Genomic DNA, 23,757 nt, shown 5'->3' on the forward strand with positions numbered 1-23,757 from the left:
ATCCAAACAGAATTGTTCAAAATAGACACATATTACCAGGTGTAAATGGTGATGGCTGCTCTTAATACACATCTTAATATCAGGGAATAAACAGGGCAGAGTGAAGTCAAAACTGAGTCACCCAGTTAAAATGATTTTCTTGTTTGTTTTTTATCTGTCAAAATGACTGACAGCATTTGGAATTATCCATCAATGATTTAAAAATCTGTAAATAATGTTATGGAGAATTTCCGGTTATTGCAAGACCTGACATGTTGGGTTAAGTGATTGTTTGCGCCCCACCAGAAATAATGAGCCTGAGACGCCACTGACATTGACTTTTTGAAGTCAGCATGTTTGTAATCCATTTTACTCTTCTAGAAAATATAGTATTGAAATTGATCTTATCCATAAGGAATTGATTGGATCGTGAAAAGTGGGTGTTATGTAACTGAATGGAGCCAGGTGGTTGGATAGGAGGGGTTGAAAAATAAGTGGCCTTGTTGACATCAGCCAAAAAGGAAAGTCGTTTCAGAGGCAGAGAAAGTTATTGCATTTTGATGAAAGATTATATAGCCTAGACAATATATATATATATATATATATATATATATATATATATATATATATATATATATATATATAAATATATTTCTTTGGAATATTTCTTTTGCACTGAAACCTGCACAGTAAGAAAAGTTATATTAGAGCAAATAGCATCAGTTTTTATTTCATGTTTACTTTCCCCAACTAAATAGTTTTCTGATACAGAGATATTTTGACAGCCAAACTAGCTAGCTGACACTCATCATTCTTAATTTTGGTTTCTTGTTTTTTAATTTCATTGTTGTTGTTACTACTATTTTAGACTTCGTATATTAAAGACATAATTTGAAAGATAGCTAGCTCATCTTTAATAAATCGTTCTGTTCTCGGGTCGAGTTTTGTTTGCTCTCGGTGACTGACTCTGCTATCAATAGCGAGTGAGTTGTTGATTACCTCCATAAGTTACAATCCTCTGATGGGCCTGTCAGCTTGTGTCGGCTTCCCTCTTCGCGTTGTGGTTTTAACACTCTCTGTTTGCTCATTACTTGCATTGTTTGCCAGGTTAAGTTAGCATTCTGTCAGCCAACCACATCCTATTGACATCCCAGATCTGCAGTGTAAATGATGTTTTGCAAGTTTAAGATTTTAATTGTGTGGCAACTTTTAAGACTTTGTGGGTTTGGGACTCGAGGCGGCGATGCGACGTTCATTTACACCCATTTACCTCAAACACCCCCCTTCCATCCTCTCTTCCTCCTCCTCCTCTCCAGCCCTGACACCACACAGAGGAACGAAGGGAATATAAACTGTTATTGTTAAAAATGTTTGTTTGTAAAGAACTTTCATCTTGTACGGCGGCCCACCCTCTCCAGCGTTTTCAACCCCAGCCGGGGCTGTGCTTTCATGTATCGTCCCTTGACGATTCCAGCCTTTTGTATTAATATTCACGTCTTTCTTGCTTTCCTCAGGCCAGGAGCACAATAAAGGAACAATGTCACAAAATGTTTCTCCATACTTCTCATTTGAACAGAATGCACTTCGTATTGAAAGGGAGGGGCAACAGCTGTTGATGTTCTTAACGTGGGGGTTATGTTGTATCCTGTTGCCAATTAGCTTTACCCGAAAGTTTTTCAGTCATTGTTATTTATTTATTTTTATTGTTTTGTTGTGTTCGACTTAATGATCCATGCCATTTGTTTTCATGGTTGTCATTTAACCACAGTCAGTGGCGTGGGTTTCATTCAAACAATTCATTTGAATAGTAATGTTTTACTTTACACCTTTGCTGGAACATGTTATTGCTTTGGGTTTTATGTGTAATAACTGTAAATGTTAAGCGCATTTATTTTCATATGGTAGCAAGTTATATGCTGTTTTTTTATTTCATATACAATCGAATTTACCCTTGTCACTACAGTATAAGTGATTTTTTTCTTCTGCTTATGTTTGATGTGTTTCTTTTTTCTTTTTTTTCTTTCTGCAGGTCAGTCAGATACAGAAGACTGTAATCGACCCTTTGAAAAGTGAGTGCAGTACATCTAATTATGCTTTCAATCGACAATTTTTGTTTGTCATCCTGGCCCCATGGAGAGTGAAGCAGTCATTAGATCTATTCAAAAAACCTAGTAAGCTGCCTACCTAGACAGGATTTTAAGGTGTCATATATGTGCTCCCGACACGAAGGCCTTTCCAAAAAAGCAAGCTAAATCATTATGCTGCCTTCTAGGATACCTTATTTAGGCCAAATTCTAAAGTGGTATTGCATGTGCCAAAAGCAATCTTGGTATATATTGTGCCAAGCTCAGATCCAAAATGGCAAATGAGTTGAGAGAAATGTCAATTATAAATATATTTCATTCAATACTGAAAAGTATCAGTAAAAAATCATTTATAATTAAAACAATAAACAGTAAAAATAATCATGTTAAAATGCACTATTTTACCCAATATTTGTGTTTGTGCTATGCATTTGAATGCAGGAGGACTGTCAGTTGATTGCTGCTGAATTAATCAAAATGATCTCAAATAACTGCGTAAGTCAATATTTTCTATATTGATTAGACATTACAAAAAAAGACTTTACTATAGTTAGTAAATTATTACAAAATATTGTTTGTTTTTATGTCCATATCATTGGACAGAAGCTTATCATTAACGTATGGGCTGGATTAAATGATTATTATTTATTTTATTTTTTAAAGCATACTTTGTTACTAAACAGCCCAAATTATTTACCTTAGCAACATGATAATGACAAACTCAATTAGAATCAACTGTGAGTAAGGTTTCCCATGGTGCTGCCATTTCATTAGGTTCCATTTCAGTTAGGATGCTGCCTTTGAAGGCAGATTCCTATGTAGTAGGGGTGTTTCATCACAATTCAATCTTATATTGATGCTCTTAACCAGCAATCCAATGTTTGCGACACCTCAAAGTCTGCTGTGATGTGATGCGATTTCGATTCAAGGACCCGCGATCGATATTACAATATGATGTGCCTATTTTGCACAATCAATAAAATTAATTATCTCACATATGTAACCAAATTGAAATTTGAATATTTTATTGAGCTCTCTGAAAAGTGTGAATCCAGTATTCACATTGGGACATCCACAGCAAAATAATGTACTTCAGTTGTTGAAAAAATAATACATAAAAATAAATAATATAGAAAATTATGGTCACATAACTCAATGAGTTAAACGTGGATGCCTTGTGGAATGAGGTAAACACAACAGTGACAATTTGTCATCTCTACAACAATCAAGCAAGTCTTCAAGTGGCGTAACTACAGGGAGGGCAACCGCCCTAGGGCCTTGGGTGAGGGGGGGCCGCAACAGTCGACCAAAAGGGACCTTAAAAATGACTGTGGGCCCGACAGTTGACGATAAATGACCCAGGCTCCCCAAGGAGTGGGCCCAACAGGTTCTTTGCACTCGAGCCCGTAAGATCCAAGTTACGCCACTGCAAGTCTTTTGTTCCAAAATACTTACATATTCACTACAGGAGAGAATGTGCTATCCCTGTATTTTTATTTTGGCTACAACTTCCACAGTTGTATTGAAAAATTCTGTTACAGTTTACTGTGAAAAATGTTAGTAAGGGTGTTGATGTGTGAAGATGTGAAAAGTCTTGTAATTGATTTTCAATTGACTTCCTAAGTTCTGTTCAGAATGACATGGTTGAATTGCTTCAAAGTGCTTTAAAATAGAAAATTCTCTTGTAGAATTTAATAAGTCGCATGCACCACAATATTGAAGGAAGCCTGATTTAATTGCGGATAGAGCTTCAGTCTCTCCCCGCACATCCGTGTCCAACATGAGAAACGTATTTAGTGCTTATAAAGCGAGATGAATATCATAAGGTTGCTGCATCGCCTGACGGAAAGGCATACAGTTGACGCAAATGTTTATTTTAAAAAAATATACATCGATATTTAACTCGTTGAATCGATGACAATGTTTATTTGATCGATTCATCGATCCTGATCGATGGATCGTTACACCCCTACTATGGGGGCAGTAGGCAGATCACTCTTTTTTTCCTCTTTTTTTTCATTGGTTTGTCAGAGCATCAGATACTTTCCAACAGACATCATCTTCCATTGGATATTGTTAATTTGACCTTGAATGGAATTGATTATGCAATTTGAATCATGTTTGCATTGACAAGACATTAAAAGTTAGTAGTGAATGTAGGCTAGAATTATGTTATTGTCTCTAAACACCTGGAATCAATTAGCGTGCACTCGGTGGAACAAATATGTGCTTTTCTATTTCAGTTTAACAGAGCTGACTGATATTTTTATAGCATAAAAAACTACAGCCAGACTGTTGCAGTTAATTAATAGCGAGAAGGTGTGTTAACGACTCTCATGTAATTCGCCAGACTTCCTCTCAGCTGCACACATTAAAAGCGGCAAGCTTTTTATATGAGAAACAATCTGACGGCTACAGGTCTTTCCTCTGTGTTTTGGAGCGGGTGAGGGAATGAAAGAGTGCATCTGGAGGAAAGTTTATTTGGCTGTCTGCCCCTCCACTCCTCCCTCGCCCCCATGAGTGCTATTCCATCCCTCTATCCTCTCGTAGGAGGAGCCGGAACAGGAAGCAGGCCTTAACGAGCGACCGGGAAAAGAAGTGGGTGCAAAGACACTCCTTACAAATGCGTGTGTGTGTGTGTGTGTGTGTTAACTTAGCTATACTTTGTCCCCAGCTTGAACTAAATCTGACAAAACCTCCCTTTTGGGGACATCCTCAATTGGAGAAACAATTTCTTTTAAGAGCAGGATTAGAATTTGAATTATTTTGTCAGTTTGTAGTCATCATAATTAGCTTTATTTCTAAAAAAAGAAGTCCATGATATGTCAAATGTGCTTGAAAATGTCCTTACTAGTGAAAACCAATTATTTGAAGTGGTCCTCACTATTAAATGCTCATAAATCGGCCAAATCCTGTTTTACTATAAATCTACTGCTATCAACAGGTTACTGTGACAGGTAGGGTATAGAAAATACCTTCTAAAAAACATGTTGTATATAGTAATATACAGTGTTGGGCAAGTTACTCAAAAAAGTACAAATTACTATATTACTGATTACTTCATTGAAAAATTAATTGCATTTCTAAATACTTTTCTTTCAATTCACTCTGTATAACACAAATTCACAATAATGTCAGTATTTCTTACTTGTTCATTGTTGCACACAAGTCATACACTCAGCACCACACATTTCTCCCTTACAGTGACTAGTTAGTAATTCATGTTTTAACCCCTTCAACTCTGCGGACCCACCAGTGGGTCCAAAAGGGTGTGCTATGTCGTGAAAAAGTTTACGCTTAAAATGTTCAAGTCTCCGAAGTCAGGCATATGGGGTATTGTTTGAAAGCTTAGAAACACTTCTGCATTTATGTTACATAAAATAACAAAATAAGGCCTGAAAACATTCACGTCAGCGCCACCTAGAGATGTGGTAGAAATACTAATATGAATATAAAAGTCTTTCAAATAGCACTTAAATAGATAAATCATATATCAAATGAAAGCTCTCATTCTCAGGAATGTACATAACTTGTATTTTGTTGCCTTAATACCACTCTTTAAAAGATTTTCAAAAGTCGCCACACATCACAAAGTGAAATATAATTATATTTCTAAGACATCAAATACAAACGTCTCTTATGTGCTGATCACTGCTGCTGTAAGCCCCACATAGCTAAATCCAATGGTATATATTTGATGTCCAGAACAAAATATGCAGTTCAGCAGAAAAAACAAATCATCGATAATATGTTTTCGACTATTGATGATAAAATGTTCATCGCAAAGGGGAGGATCTCAGCTTTCTAATTACACCTAGTGTGAGCTTCTAGTCCACTCAGATGTAGAGATATTCGAAGACATGACAAGGGTGGTGCATGAACTGAAAATTAGACTGAATGTCTATGGACGAGCACATCTGACACCGTGTCTTAACCAGATGCGACGCGACAACGAGATGCGCAATAAAAGGTATCTTTTCCATGCTAATCAGAGTTTTTGTCCTAACCAGCTGTGACACACGACGAGCGATGGCGACAGGGCTTTCTATTTTTGGAATGGTTTCTATTTCTGCGACGTCACGCCAGGCATCTCAGTCATCAAATGGGCCTAAAATTATTCTTACTACAGTATATTAAAGCCAGCGTCTCACTAGCCAGTTCACAACAACTTGATTGTGTCCGAGAGTGTCACACACCTACCGAATGTCGTGTTTGAGGTCTCAATCTCTTCAGCTGGGGCTCTGCCTCACACACACAAACCTGTTCAGAATGGCAGTGGGGAGACATCACGGCTCATTCCAACTTTCTCTCTGCTGTTCTGTCATGTGGATATCGGTAAAATATCAACAGGAGTACTGCGTGAACATAATCGTAAGAGACTGAATAAGGATGCAATTCATAATGTAACTTTGCCCGGTGTATGTGTGTGATTGTGTATTTAACCCCTCAGGGCTTGCCGTAAAAAGCGTAATGGAGCTTATGTGAGAAAATGAGTTGCGTTCAATAAACAGACTGTTCCATCTGTAATTGCTCTGTTTTCTACATTTTATTGTCAATTATCCTCATTTAAGTGTATTAATATCGCAGTGTTGCATCATGCCTGGTGTGGACAGACAGACTGGAATCGCATCGCGTCTGGTTAGGACAATGTGTGAGAAGGTTAAAATGCATTAGAGCGCCACCTACATGTCAAACCGGCATTTTGTGAGGGAACTTTTCTAGTACTTGCTACCATCTAGTGGAATAAAATAAGACTATTTGGAGGGAGACAGGGTGAACAGAAGCAGAATTACATGTTTGTTTTTTTATATTATTAATTCAATTTATTTATATAGCACAATAAAAACAACAAAGTTGAACCACTGTGCTGTACAACCACAATAAAAAGACATCACAAAATACACCACACACGTCAAAACTATGCTGTAATACCACAGTGCAAGATAAGGATATCACAAGCACATATTTAAGCTCACACTGCCCAAGACAGACTCTAAGATTGATTATATGCCTGATCAAAAAGGTAGGTTTTTAGCTTTGATTTAAATTCTGCTTCTGTCGAAACTGTTCTGAGGAACATAGGTAGACTGTTCCATAACTTAGGGCCGGCTATAGCAAAAGCACATGTCACCCCTCGACTTCAGTCTAGACCTAGGAACCAGCAATAGTCTCTGCTCAGATGACCTTAGACATCTAACAGGTGTATTTATACACAGAAGGTCAGAAAGGTAAGGAGGTGCAAATACATTTAAAGCCTTAAAAACAAATAGTAACATTTTAAAATGTTTTATATAACGGACTGGCAACCAATGCAGAGAGATTAAGACGGGTAATGTGTTCATAATTACGAGCACTAGTCAAAAGTCTAGCAGCTGCGTTTTGGACTGTTTGTGAACGATCAGTGTAAGATTGGCCTATTCCTATATAAAGTGAATTGCAGTAGTCAAGTCGAGATTAAACAAAAGCATGTATAACGTTCTCTAACTCAACCAATGATAGAAAACTCTTAACCTTGGCTGAAAGTCTCAATTGAAAAAAGCTTGATCTGACTTCTACATTTATCTGTTTGTCCAGTTTCAGTGCAGAGTCAAATACAACACCTATATTTTTCACAGAGGGTTTAACGTAATATGTCAGATCGCAAAAGACACAACAACCTCTGTTATGCTCTCATTTAGATTAAAAAAATGTAAGGACATCCATGGTTTAATATCTGAGAGGCAAGCGGCTAAGGATTTCAAGCCATGTTTAGTATTTAGTCCACAGTATGTGTAAATGGTGAGCTTTTAAATGTGAGTGTGAAAAATTGCAGGCGGCAGTCCAAAAATTCCCCAGAGTTGAAGAGGTTAAATGTATTTTTCATAGATAATATTATTTTAGAAATATGTGTTATCCTATAATGTACGTAAAAGTAATTAAATTAATTGAAAATCAGTAACTGTAATCTGATTACAAGAATTTAAAATCTTCACTACATTTTGACAAAGTAACTGGATTACAGTTAATGATTACTTTGTAATCAGATTACTCCCAACACTAGTAATCAAGTAAACCCTACATGTACGTGGAGATGTATTTTTCAACATTTTTCTTAAAGGATGATAAAAGAAATATATTTTTTTGTTGTTTTATTACTTTAAGCTTCACCACAAGGTTTTGCTCTCAAGCCACTCTAGTAAAACCGTACATCTGTGTGTGTGTGTGTGTGTGTGTGTTTGTGTGTTTGTGTATTTGTGTGTGTGATTGAGAAGAGAGACCGCAAGACTGAGGAAGATATATAGAAAGTATGTTCTGGTGGGGTGTGTGTTGTAAAGTGAACATTCAACCGTGTGTGTGTGTGTGTCTTTGGTGGCAGGATGGAATGGTTCTCATTTCCGCTGGCTGGTGGGTGTGTGGCGGACGTGTGTGTAGGCTCTTACCATGGCCTCCAGCCCAGAAACACATACACACTAACACTGCGAGTATAGGAGAGACTTTAAACAGCAGAGCACCACTTGGACATAACACATATTCTCAAACTAATGGTTGACCACTTCTCTTCCGTAACTGTACAAATGTTTGCATAAACTACAGTGGATGTTTTAACAGCACTGATTCATTCAAACCTAGAATATAAGGGTGAATATTATGAAAGTTGTCAAGAAATATCTTCATCGTATTTCACCCCAAAATTAAAAAAAGTAAATAAGAATGAATGTGTTGCATAAAGAAAAAAAGCTTATTTTTAGGATAAATGGCCAATATTTCAACATGAATTAGTTCATTTTATTGAGGGTGTTAATTGCTGTGTATGAATATGCCTATAATGAAATTACTGGTCACATTAGCCAGATGCTTAAAGATTTGGGAGGAAAATGTGCCTAATTGTCATGAAAATATTGTCATAATGCAAAAAATGCTAATGGTCCTACAAATAGGCTTCATGTTCTTAATGCAAAATTAATTTCTAAGTGAGATTCACACATATAAGTACACAGATCTCCTACTCGGCTTTTAACAAAACTACATTCTTTTAGCAATCCTTATGTCTTGACTCCAGTGGCATCCTTAATACACGTTGCCTTTGTTTTCTGCTGAGCCGAAACGCATTTAAACAAACATAAGCCAAGATACAATGAAATACAAGATTCCATTAGTGCATGAATAGCTCAGCGTTTCTCTTTTCTTTCTCATTGTTCTCCCAGTGTTCACGGGATGAAAGTATTTATAATGTGATCTGTCTGAAAGGCTGGTGGAACTTTAATGGCTTCAGACAGCTGTCGAATCTGTTAATGTGATAACTCATTTTTAAACCAGGTGAGTGCATATGTGCGTGTTTTGTCTGCGTGAACAGAAGTTAGCAACAGTTTTGAAATGAGTGGGTAACACTCCATTATATCTGCTGGGCGATATGCATTAGGGGGAGGTTATTTTCACTCTGTTGATTCAAGTCTTTGTTGGCGAAGACAAGATGGAATGTTTTTGTTTTTTTATATGCTTCATGGCGAGATACCTTAGTTAGTGGTGCTTGCTAAGCCAGGCATTAACATTTCTATTTGTTGTACTTAGGGATTTGAAGAAACTCATGACCCTAAGTATTACACTTTGGCACGTAAGTTGTCCTGCACTGTTTGTGCTATGGACATGAATGATGCCTCAAATCATGCATTTTTTGTTTGGCAGAAATCCATAGACTTATATTGAAAGAGGGATCTCATCCATATCTGGGTGAATCCAACACATTCTCATGACAGCTCGTAATAATTTGTTTGAGATATCGTACAACTTGGCTCATCTGAAAAGGTACTACTTTTATTCATATAGAAACCAACCAATCAATAAACACATTTTCAAATTAATACAATTAAGCAAAATTTTTGTTAGCCTCCTATCCAACACTTAATTTTAAGCAAGTAAACGTGACTCATTCCATATTTATTTATGCAACACAAATGACTAAAGTATGTCAATAACCTGTAACAAGTTTCCCTCATCTCATCCCAAACTCTTATGTTTACTTTCTTCAATGATACACAGAAGTTATTCTCCTATAGGTTTAGGGTTTGGGCAAGGGGTTACACTTCATGGTTAAGTTTAGGTTTGGAGTTTAGGGTTAAAATTCGGAAGAGCGCTCGTTCAAAACACCAGTGTTTTCTTTCTTCTGTGGTACACTAGTAATTTTCATATTAAAATCATGGTTTGACTGAAATGATTTCTTATGATTTCACCATCTTGTGCAAATTATGACTTGTCGTGATACTGCTGGGTTCGTAAATCTCACAAAACCTGTCAAGAGCATGTCTGTGATTTTTTTTTATTTTTTTTTTGTACCCCAAAATTCAAAGAAATAAATTACATTTTATTTTGCATACAGAAAATGAAAACTATTCTTAGGACAATTAACATTTTAGAATACTCAAAGTAAGTCTGAAAGCATTACGGTAATGAGAATTTGTGAGGGAAATGTGCTTAATTCAAGAAAATGTTATCACAATTATGGGAAATATAATTAAAAAAAATATTTTGATAGGGATGAAACATAACCTGGGCACGTTTTCATGAGGTTCACACTTATAGGAATAAAGCAGACTTATCTCACAGTGAAATCGGAAACAGTAGTTTGACTTTTCTTTAGCTGAAATCAGTCTATACTTACCAAAATGCAAATCACTGCCCCCAGTGGCCAAAGCGTTAGGTGTTGTTGGGCCTATGGGTATGTGTGAGCTAAATATTTTGGGTGAAATGTACACAAAGGGGCGCCAAAAGCGAGTTGTAAAGCGAGTCGTTTTCAGCTGTACATGCTGTAATACAGTGAAGAGGAATACGTATTTTATAAACTATACTCCCCAACCCCAAACCTAAACCTAACCATCAGTGGAGTAAAAATGAAAGGTTAGAAGGAAAAATCCAACCTCTGAATCACGCTAGTCACTGATTATGTGAACGTGATAACTTCCTGGTTTCAACGTGGGATCCGAACCTGTGTCACCTAAGCTGCTGACACAATGCGTTTCTGGTCTCACCACAGGGGGAGGTAAACACTCTGAAGCAGATGCAAAAATGTCTGATAGGAGAAGGCGCTTATCTGTGTGGCACTTATATTAGGTACCGGAACTCAGAAACAACATGACAACTTGGCTTAAAAAAGGCTTTAAAAAATGACACTCAACAGAGACTGCCCTCTTGTCAGTAGTGGAAACCCTGCGACTGACAAGAGCAAACTTCAAATCATCTGTCCTTATCCTCCTCGACTTGTCTGCTGCTTTCGACACAGTGAACCACCAGATTCTCCTCACCTGTAGAGGAGAGGTGTCCAAGTCACACCAGCTGACCACTGGTGTTCCTTAGGGATCAGTGCTTGGACCCCTCCTTTTCTTAATCTAAACTACATCACTCAACCCTATCAGTAAGGCACATGGTTTCACCTACCACTGCTACGCAGATGATACGCAGCTCTACCTGTCATTTCAGCCTGACGACCCTACCGTCTCAGCTCATATCTCTGCCTGCCTTTCGGAGATCTCTGCCTGGATGAAGGAAGTTCACCTTAAGCTCAACCTTGCCAAGACAGAACTCCTCGTGATCCCAGCCAACCTGTTTGTTGACCACAACCTCTCTATTCATCTTGGTTCAACTGCGCTAACGCCAACCAGGACAGCCCAGAACTTCACTGCCAACATCTCATCAACTGTCTTGCAGGTTCATGCTTTACAACATCAGGAAAATCAGACCTTTCCTGTCTGAATATGCTACACAGCTTCTGATCCAAGCTCTAGTCATTTCAAGGCTGGACTACAGTAATGCCCTGTTGGCTGGACTCCCAGCTAGCACGATTAAGCCACTGCAGATGATCCAGATCACTGCAGCGTGTCTGGTATTCAATCAGCCAAAGAGAGTCACCCCACTCTTGATTTCCAATGGCTGCCAGTAGCTGCCTGCATCAAATGCAAGGCTTTGACTCTGGCCTTCAGGACAGCTAATGGAACAGCTCCCTCTACTTCAATTCACTTGTCCTGGTCGATGTCCAAACTCGCTCTCTGCGGCATCTGGTGGTCCCATCGCAAAGAGGCACAAAGTCCATTTCATGATCTTTCACTCTCTCTGGTCCTCTGTGGTGGAATGAGCTTCCAGCCTCCATACGATCTGCTGATACCATCTCAGCATTCAAGAAATAGCTGAAATACATCTGTTCCATGAGCACTTAACCAATCAACACTACATGCACTTACTTTTTAACCAAAAGAAAAAACAAAAACTATATATATATACTGTGTATATATATATATATATATATATATATATATATATACAGACAATATATATTGTCTGTCTCTTTCTTCTGCGCTGGCATCTTTACTACTCCAGCCACTGTGAGAAATTGGCAGTGCGATACTGAAGATTTTGTTGACTTTTGTATGACAAATTGCTTGTTTTGTTCCTCATTTGTAAGTTGCTTTGGATAAAAGTGTCTGCTAAATGACTAAATGTAAATGTTATCGTGTGATCATGTTGAATAAAGGGATATAACAACCACTTAAACACCTTTGCAATTGCATACAGTACCACCCAGTAACACCCTGGCATCATGGTGGCGGGTTTTGCATGGCCAAGCTCAACATGCATTTTCCTCCAGAAGGTTTAAAAATATAGCTATAGTAGTCAAATGCAGGCAGAGAGATGCCATACAGTGTGTTTAAAGTGTGTTTCAGTGTATTTCTTAAAACAGACACAGGGCTGAGTCAAAGATGTGGAACAGCTTCCATTTTGGATTTTTTAAAAATAGTCAAATGATAATAACGGAGTTCTCAGGCATGACACAGCACACAGTGGTTAAACTCCTGTACAGACGTACTGCCACACTGCCCCGCTCACATGAGCACAAGGTAGCTGCAGCGGTCATTCCTTCCAGACTCTGGTTTGGCTCAAAGATTTGTGTGTATGAGCGGCTGTTGCAGACTGTGTCTTCATCCAACTGTTATTTCGGTCATTCTCCCTCTGTCAAACGGCCACCACACCCGCAGTCAGACTAGACAAGTGTTAAATTATACTGCTGAGCAGAGAGGTGTGTGTGTTTGTGTCTGTGTGTGTGCAGTCATTTAAATGTCCAGGAAAACATTGAGAGAGCTTTTAGACAGGACAGGCACATGTCTGTGTGTTTGGGTTGTGCTGAATCAGACGGGCTGTGCTCTAGACAGGCTGAACCATTTCTCTAGATCACAGCGAGTGTTTTTGGATCCCTAATTTCTAAGAGCAACACCCGTAAACTCTCCTTACAGACGCTGCTGGCACTAACCTGCACCAGATCTGCTCTCATTGGAGAAAATGCCTCCCTTGCACTTATTGCATTGTCATTGAGATCCCAAAGTGTGGTGTTAGTTTGATGGGAGAAACAGCAAAATACAGGCAAAAAAACACGTGAGATTAGGCAATGTCTCCACTGCGCCGTGATTTGCTTATTACCTTATCATTCTGTCAATGCGATAACGCCCGCCTCTCATGATCAACTTTACAACTCGAAGTCAACAGACTAATTACAAAGCAAATTACTTACCAACTCAGACAACACCACATTTATTCATGTCTGAATCAAAAGGACCTTGAAATGACTTGAAACATGAAATGGTCTACGCGTGAACTAGTTTTTAGTGAGCCTTGAGTGCTCTATTCTCGTGAGTGCGCAAAGGTCAGCGCTACGACCGTGCACATCGTCTTATCCAATTTTCATGAGAACGCTAATTCTAAGTGCAATTTTTGTGCCAGCGCAAGTGGCTGGGATTGTTTGCTCTACTGTGGGTGTAGGTTCGCAAACTGTGGGTGTATTGTGTGTTATTGAAGTGGCGCAAAGTGTAATTTGCTATTTTCCTGAGAAATATGTCATTGCGCTAAGATGTTTCAATACCACCTCTTAACTCTTAAGTCCAATTTCAGTTCCTGCATTTGCAGTTTGGAGATTTCAGGTGGTAATAAAGTTCATGTCCAAATCATGAAAGTACAGAACATCAAATAATGTCCTTGACGATCGCTGTTGAAGCCATTTTTTGAAACAAAAAATTATGGTAATGGTTTATTGTTTCAATTATTATTATTATTATTGTATATTTACAATTGTATTTATTATTTAATTTGTAGCCAACTACTAGTTATTTATTTTCCACCTGTTGTTGAGAGTGATTTTAAGTCACTGCAAAAGGGGCCAGTGGAAGAAGTTGGAGACAGTAAAATGTTTGGATTTGGTATGATTTTTGACCACTTAGTTATTTTTATTTTCATTTCGTTTGAAGTGTAATTTTAATTTAGAAATATTTTTGGTTTAATATTTTCATGTTTCAGTAAATGAATAAAAAATGTAAAAATCGACCGGAAGAAGTGAAGTGCATGTCAATACAATCAGTGCTAATACTAGCCATGATTTGTGTGTCAGTAGATGAAAATTATTAATAATACTTGCATTCTCTTTTAGTTAAACTGAGCATACATCCAAATTCTGAGGAGAATCACATTTTCCATGCGTATAAAAGGAGCATATCTCTGTCATAGAAATATGCCTGACATTCATCAAGGACGCAGTTAACGCATAAAAGAGCGTAATTTTCAGTTATTCTAATTTATTGCATACAGTCCAATTACATTAGGCCTAATCACATAAAATTGCTGTCTTTGTTTAAATCGTTGGTGTTTGGGGGAATGGACTATATAATAGAGTGCAGATGGTGGAATAACCGGAGAAGAACCTCAGAATTAAATTGCACTTGACTCAAATCATTTGCGCGTAGCACAGCCGATTTCACCAAACACACTTGCACCTAGACTTAGCGCATACTTGCACAATAATACCAAAACTTCATGGCCATTTGTGCTTATGACAAAGCATTGCGCTGCGCTTAACACTAGTGCTCTGTTATATTAAATGCACCTCCTGACACGGGCAATGTTTACCGAGGAGTAGATTAAAAGTTTAGTAAGGTGACTGTTAAAAATAAAAGCCAAACAACAGTTAGTAGTCATGGATAAAAAGATATATATGAAATATGCTTGTTGCTGTATTATTGTGGTACTTTGGGCACTTTTTGCACTTTGAACTTCTAAAAAGTAGTCTCATTAAAACATTGTTCTCATCCTCACTATTTATTTATCAGTGTATATACAAGCATCACTTATCTTTTTTTTTTTTTAAGTATCTTGAATTCTGTATTGTGTTTAGTTATTCTGTGGCGAAAATGACTGTGATGGAAATGAAATTTTTAACGTCTTTTGAAATAAAATAGCCGACTTTGTCTTGCTAGGCTAATTTCATATCTAACATTTTATCCTAAATACACTTTTTGCATTATTTGACTAAATTACATCTTGATTTGAAAAGATGCACAATAAAAACACTGCGCACAAGTGATATTTACCTTGAATTTCTATGATTTCTTCAAACATCACGTCTCCATAGTTCATCTCAAGCATGCACTTTTTTGACTTTGTTAACAAGTACACAAAATTAGGGCAAAATTGTTTGGTGTGATGGAAAGGACACCACAGCTGTGGGATAGTTGTAATTTGTAAAAAAAATTGATAGAAATAATTTTCACTCAATAAATATTGAAATTGATTTTCTTTTTTTTTTTTTTTTAACTCTTTGTTTAGATTAGCATAGTGTTTAAATGTAATAATTTGTATTACTTTAATGTAATTTGCTCTGGGACATGGCTAACACAGTAAAAATCTGTGCATTAACCCTTTCATACTGCCCTTTGTGGGCAGTGGTGGCTCAGCGGTTAAGGCTCTGGGTTACTGACCAGAAGCTTGGGGGTTCAAGCCCCAGCACCGCCAAGATGCCACTGTTGGGCCCTTGAGCAAGGCCCTGCTCCAGGGGCACTGTATCATGGCTGACCCTGCAGTCTGACCCCAGCTTAGCTGGGATATGTGAAAACAAATAAATTTCACTGTATATATGCAAAAATGTATATTGTGTGACCAAAATAAAGGCTTCTACGTACCGTCACTTTTGTTGACGGTTAATAGCTGGCCCCCGCAGAGGAGCGTCACACATTTGTGTATCTGCAATAGCCAGTAACGTCACAAGCTGCCAGATTCAAATTGGCAGACAGCGAAATTGTCACCAAAGAACCACGATAAAAGTTAGCAACTCGTATATGCACAGTCAACACCTCTATGAACGCGATCATCCAGTGCACACAGCCATATCTGTTTACATTAGGTGGACATGTAGTTGTCATTCAAAAGTCACACAAACATCAACTTGAACAGTCTTTTTAAGCAAATGATACGTTTGTTTTATGAAACAGAATTGTCACAAAAACATTACGATAAAAGTTTACAACTTAAGTACTATGTTAACACATCTACACCGATCAGCCACAACATTAAAACCACCTGCCTAATATTGTGTAGCTCCCCCTCATGCCTCCAAATCAGTGCCAACCTGCATCTCAGAATAGCATTCTTCTCACCAAAATTGTACAGAGCAGTTATCTAAGTTACTGTAGACTTTGTCAGTTCGAACCAGTCTGGCCATTCTCCGATGATCTCTCTCATTAACAAGACGTTTCCATCCACAGAACTGCCGCTCACTGGATGTTTTTTGTTTTTGTCATCATTCTGTGTAAATTCTAGAGACTGTTGTGTGTGAAAATCCCAGGAGATCAGCAGTTACAGAAATACTCAAACCAGCCTGTCTGGCACCAACAATCATCCATGTGATTATCTAATCAGCCAATCATGTGGCAGCAGTGCAGTGCATAAAATCAGGCATATACGGATCAAGAGCTTCAGATAAGGTTCACATCAACCATCAGAATGGGGAAAAAATGTGATCTCAGTGATTTGGATGGTGGCGTGATTGTTGGTGCCAGATGGGCTTGCTGATCTACTGGGATTTTACAGTATCTAGAATTCACTCAGAATGGTGCCAAAAACAAAAAACATCCAGTGAGTGGCAGTTCTGTGGATGGAAACTCCTTGTAGATGAGAGAGGTCAACAAAGAATGGCCAGACTGGTTCGAACTGACAAAGTCTACGGTAACTCAGATAACTGCTCTGTACAATTGTGGTGAGAAAAATAGCAGCTCAGAATGCTATTCCGAGATGAGGGTTGGTGCTGTTTTGGCGGCACGAGGGGGACCAACACAATATTAGGCAGGTGGTTTTAATGTTGTGGCTGATCAGTGTATATACGCGGTAATGATCATTTGATGCACATAGCCATGTTTGTTTAAGTTAGGTGGCTGTGCATTTGTCTCACACATACACACACACACACAAACTGTTTGCGATGTGTCAAGAAGTACACAGACCTTATTATTATATGTCCATTCATTTATAGCTGATGGCCTGGTAAAAAAAAAAAAAAGAAAAAAGAGAGACATTTATGTAACAAATGTTTTTTATTTTTTTTATAAGCATCATCCTCTAAAGCCCTGTTCACTGTCTCTGTATTCTGTGTCACTAGTGGGTGTTCCTACTGCTGTCGCTCTAACATTACTGGTCGGCTGCACAACTGGCCATAGCTTTAGAAAATCTAATCACAGATAAGATATATTGCCGGTAAAACAAGATATCATTCTAGTTTGACTCAGAATCATTTGTTTTGCCTATAATAATAAACATTCTGCGGGGGAGAGTTTTTTTTATGTTAACTTCAGCTGTGCTCAATGCATCATATCATGAACAACACGAACAATCTATTACTTTACGAATTAAATTCACTTAAAATGCCGACCATTTCTGGTTCATTGTTTTATTATATCCATGTATGTGGTTACAGACAAATTATGTAGAACAGTGAAATCGATGACAGAAATAACTCCCATCTTTCCTGCACTCAGCTCCATTATCTTACAGGAGACAGATGACATGAGCTCCACTGTCTTTTCTTATTGGTAATCACTGTGCGATATCGCTCTGCATTTGCATAAAGTTAAACTTTCTCAACTTTGTCACATCTCATGACACGCCCACATCCTGTTGCCAATGGTTGCTGCCGCTTGTATCGCTGGAAGCCACCAGCTCTCAATGAAAATTAATGGTCTCCTGTCGCATCCAGCGACAAAATCGCTGAGAGTGTGAATGAGGCTTAAGACATGTAATTGCCCGAAGTTAAAGAAACACCCAGTTATACTGTATTTTTTAAAGAAATGTAACATGATAAAAATGCATAAACCTCATTCATTGATTTGACTTAGGTTAATAAAGAGTCTGTTAATATGAAGATACAAAAAATATTATAGTATTGTTTTCTTGTTAATAATGTAGGTTAGCAGGTATTCCATATGCATTTAACCTGGAAACTGTGTAAACATTAAATGGAAGTGAAATACTAAAGCAATATCACACAAGCAAGAGTGCTGTATGGCCTTATAACAGCACAGCTGTGATTCGGCTGCAGGTAGTCACTGCTGTGCTGCTATAGGCACATACAGCACGATTGCACAGTCGTATGCTTTTATACAACAGTTCAACGAACAAGTAAATAAATAAATGTGAAAAAAACAAAGGACTGTCTGTCACAAAAACACACTTGTGCATGGAACTACTTTCTTACTCCATGGATCAGGATCTGCCGTTGCTAGTTCAGAATATGCGCCCAAGCCTCCTTTACTAATTCAGAAGTGTCACTTTAGAACTAGTAATGACGGCTTGGGCTGTTTCTAACAAGTACTTGGAGAAACAAGGGTGTGTGTGTGTTTGATAGAGAGAGAGAGAGAGAGCGAGCGAGCGATTGAGAGTTTGTGATTACCTGCGTCTGTGACTAATACCTAGCAGTGATGAAAAGCTGTTTAACTCTATTCCTCAGCTATATTGTAGTGTTAGTGTGCTTGCTGAAGATAATGGAATTTTTGGTCAAATACATCCTATTTTCTCTTTGTAAAAATAGCCGTCCGAGGTGAGTATTTCGCAGTAGCAGTTTCACAAGAGTCATTCACAATAGAAACCGTATTCTCCTCCGTGATGTTGAATGTTTACATCTCCCAACATGGAAAGTCCGCTATCAGTTAAGCACCCTGTGTGATTACCAGTGTTGTGTAAGTTACTTTCAAAAAAGTAACCCAATACTGATTACTAATTACTTTTGGGGGTAAATTCTATTAGATTACTTTACTAATTACTTAATATGGAAAGTAATTAGATTACGAATTACTTTACTTTGAAGTTACTTTCTAAAACCAATCAAACCTGCGGAAAAAAAACAAATGTGACACTAATAGCTCTTTTAGTACTTTAATATTGACTGAAATATTAACCAAATTACAGCAACTTGGCTAAAGAGCAACATTTCTAAAAATGCAACTTAACTTTCTTATCTCAAATATGCTGTGGTAGTATCTTCAGGTATGTGTGCGTGTGTGTGTGTGTGTGTGTCTGCTGTCTACAACCTTCTTAGCTGTTTGTGTCATGTATGTGTACAATAAGCTTGTTTAACTGTGTTTGTGTTGGTGTAAAAGACAGAAAAATAATACTAATGAACTGAAAACCTTTCTGAAAACCCATTTGCAGACAGCTTTGGTAGTAAAACCATTGTGTATTTGAAGTGTGCATATACAGGTTTGCTTGTGTGTTGCATCATGCATGTCTGTGTGCATGTATGTCTGTTTGTGTGTGTACATGTGCAGCATGTGTGTGTTTACACAACTTTACAGCGAGTGGATTATTTCTACCTCCCTAACTGTGCTCGGATGAATTGAGTATCCTTTATCACTTGTGTGTCTGTAACTGTGATGAAGAGGAGGGTTAAGCAGGCTAATCAGCTGAGGAGAGGGATAAAGGCAGCCGGATGCGGCAGTTCGGGAGAGAGAGAACCACACACAGCTGCTGTGTGTGTGTTTGTGTTTTATCTTTATGTTTTAATTTTACATTAAATATTACTTTGACTGTTCAACCGGTTTCCACCTCCTCCTTTCCCATTTTAACTCCCCTGTTACATTGGTCCCGAAACCCAGGAAGGAAGAGGGATGCGCTGTCGTGGAGTCCTCGTGACTACCAGCCGACCGAGGAGAAGCCGCGGCCGTCCGCCCGGGGACAGAAGTGTCATTGCCGTCCACCAAGGATCTGAGGCACGCTGCTGTCCCCCCATGGGGGGGGTATGTCATGCCGGGGATTCCCCGGCCTGAGGCAAAGGAGGGGGAGGAGTGTGACGAGGTGGAGGGCTAATCAGCCGAGGAGAGGGATAAAGGCAGCCGGATGTGGCAATTCGGGAGAGAGAGAGCCACATGCAGCTGCCGTGTGTGCGTTTTGTCTTTATGTTTTAATTTGACATTAAATATTATTTTGACTGTTCAGCCGGTTCCTGCCTCCTCCTTTCCCATTTTAACCCCCCTGCCACAGTAACACTAGCATTATGTTTGTGTTTTATTGTGTACAATACATAAAGAACATAATAAGCCATTTGCTTAGCGAATTCAAGATGCCGTTCTGCAAATATTCCCACATTGTGAGCTATATATCTCTCTGTCAGACGAGAACGAGCTCTGTTTTCCATATACACCCGAAACCGATCACCTCTCCTTCCGTGGCAGCTGCAGAGGGATACCCGATGGGGCGGAGCGTGGATATTTAAGGAGGATTTGTTGGTGGCCCAGCCTTGTGTGCCTCAGCCGGGGCAGGGAACATGCTGACACAGAGCTCGCTGAGACTGATTGTGAGCACATGAAAACTTGAAACGCTTCACTTTCGTTTTCAATATGAATAAACTATTACAATCCGCTGCGTCCATAGTAATAGCTCACTCATCTGCCATCGCCTCGATACATGTCCTCAATGCCATGGTGGTTTGTTATAGCGCATGCTCTTTAGCTGACACAGCAACACACATAAAAGTACCAACATAGGAACGTAATACATTTTAAAATGCATTCTACTTAATTAATATTATTGTTTTAGCAATAAATGTGTAATCCAAGTAATTTAATTTCATTCATGTCTGTAACTGTAATCAGATTACTTATTTTGTTAAGTAACGTGTTACATTACTGTGTTACCGCAAAATGTAATCAGATTACAGTAATGTGTAACTTTGTAATGCATTACACCAAACACTGTTCATAAGACATAAAAATGCTATTTTGTCTCCTCCTGCTGGCTAAAAGCTTTAATGTCACAGGGATAAATGAAAAGACACACATCTAGCTGCTTTTACTGCTCTTACACGTAAGTTTACACGCCACGAACACAAGCAGAGCAATACAAACAGTAAAGCATCCCAGTGCTGATCTGACCTATCAGCACTCTTGGAATGCCTCACATCCAAACTGATTAAAGGACCAGACATAACTGTTATATAAGAATTTATTTTGTACTAATCAAATCAAATCCCTTTATTGTCACTCAACCATATACACAAGTGCAACAGTGGGTGAGTCTTGGGTGCAGTTCCGAGCAACATAGCAGTCATGACAATGATGAGACATATACCAATTTACAATAAACATCAGATTTACACATCACAATTTACATATCTGAAATACACATAATTACACACAACACAATATACAAATAATAATATACAATATACAGTATACAATACACACAATATAGAATACACATACAATATAGAATACACTTTATACAATAAAAATGTTATATATAGTATATATAAAATGTACAGTAGGTTGTATTGTGCTGTATTGACATTCAGGCTGTCAGTTGATAGTCAGTTGCCCGTGTGTTGTTAAGAGAGAATATAATTTAAGACAGTCCAGTGTGAGATAATAAGATTAATAAAGTGCAGTGCTGATGTATTTTGATCGTGAGAGATTGCTTGGGGGAAGAAGCTGTCATGAAGTCGGCTGGTGCGAGTCCTGATGCTGCAATACCGCCTGCCTGATGGTAGCAGTGAGAGTAGCCCATGGCTTCGGTGGCTGGAGTCTCTGATGATCCTCCGAGCTTTTTTCACACACCGCCTGGTATATATGTCCTGGAGGGAGGGAAGCTCACCTCCAATGATGTGTCTGGCAGTTCGCACCACCCTTTGCAGGGCTTTGCGGTTGTGGGCGGTGCTATTGCCGTACCAGGCAGTGATGCAGCCAGTCAGGATGCTCTCTAGAGTGCTAGTGTAGAAACATGTGAGGATGTGGCGGTTCATTCCAAACTTCCTCAGCCGTCTCAGGAAGAAGAGGTGCTGGTGATCCTTGTTCACAACGGCCTCAGTGTGGATGGACCATGTTTCCCTCGAAACGAGCATAAAAAGTATTTAGCTCAGCCGGGAGAGAGGCAGCGGTGTTCATGGCGGAGTTTTTAATCCCTTTAAAGTCCGTGATGATATTAATTCCCTGCCACATGCTTCTAGAGTTGGTGGTGTTGAACTGTCCTTCAATCTTGTCCCTGTACTGGCGTTTGGCTGCTCTGATATTTTTGCGGAGTGCATAACTGACTTGTTTATGCTCCTCCGCATTCCCGGAATTAAAACCGCGAATCAAGTGCCATGCAAACATCGCTATTTATCCGTGGCTTCTGGTTGGGGTAGATCCGTATTGTTTTGGTTGGAACAACATCCTCTACGCACTTTCTGATGAAACACATTACGCTATCAGCGTATACCTTGATGTCGTCATCAGAGGCGGACTGGAACATCTCCCAGTCCGTGTGATCAAAACAGTCTTGTAGCGTAGAATCTGATTGGTCCGATCAGCACTGGATCGTTCTGAGGGTGGGTGCTTCCTGTTTCAGTTTCTGCCTGTAAGCGGGCAGAAGGAGAATGGAAGAGTGTTCTGATTTGCCAAATGGTGGGCGGGGGAGGGATTTGTAGCCATCCCGGAAGGGAGAGTAGCAATGGTCCAAAACCCGGTCCCCTCATGTGTTGAAACTGATGTGTTAGTGATATTTTGGTGCAATTGATTTAAAATTGGCTTTGTTAAAGTCCCCGGTCACAATGAATGCAGCCTCAGGGTGCGCAGTTTCCTGCTTGCTTAGAATCCCATACAGTTCCTTGTGTGCCTGGTCTGTGTCGGCTTGTGGCGGGATGTACACAGCTGTGATAATGACCACTGTGAATTCCCTCGGTAGCCAGAATGGTCGACACAAAAGCATGAGAAATTTCAGATCAGGAGAACAGAAAGACTTGATAGAATTTACATTCTTCTGATCACACCAGGATTTGTTGACCATAAAACATACACCACCACCTCTGCTTTTACCTGAGAGGTCTTTTGCTCTCTCCGCTCAGTGCACGGAGAACCCTGCTTGTTCGATGGCTGAATCTGGAATCTCCGCAGACATCCAAGTTTCCATAAGGCAGATAATGCAGCAGCCCCTCGTCTCTCATTGGAAAGATATCTGCGCTCTCAGCTCGCAGAGCGTGTTGTCCAGAGACTGAACATTTGCCAGTAGAATACAGGGTAGCGGGGGTCGATTTGTGCGACGTCTTACTCTGATCAGAACGCCGGCTCTATTTCCCCTTTTCCTTCTGCGTTTCTGCGGCTGGGCTGCCCAGACAAAGGGCTCCACTGGCGTGTTTATAAATAGAGGGTCGGCATTGAGGAATTTAAAGTCCGGTTTTCGGTGTGCTATTGCAGAACCAGTGTCCAAAAGTGTTTGTCTGTCGTAGACAATAAGGCAGACAACATCCAAGACAAAAAAACAAAAAACTGTGAACAAAACAAACAAAAAACTGCAGTGTTGTGTCGGAGCTCGCAACACAGCAGCCATACTCGGCGCCATCTTGAATCCAATGACTTTTACTAAAGAAAAAACTGCTGTATTTGTCTCCAGTTGA

The 23,757-nt window shown here is 39.1% G+C and overlaps 1 pseudogene; it reads left to right on the plus strand.

Moving 5' to 3' along the window:
• Positions 1-23,757, plus strand: part of LOC127415497 (bridging integrator 3-like) — a 111,368-nt pseudogene that overhangs the window by 57,920 nt on the left and 29,691 nt on the right.

This window comes from Myxocyprinus asiaticus, chromosome 24 (genome assembly GCF_019703515.2).
Source record: "Myxocyprinus asiaticus isolate MX2 ecotype Aquarium Trade chromosome 24, UBuf_Myxa_2, whole genome shotgun sequence".
NCBI lineage: Eukaryota > Metazoa > Chordata > Actinopteri > Cypriniformes > Catostomidae > Myxocyprinus > Myxocyprinus asiaticus.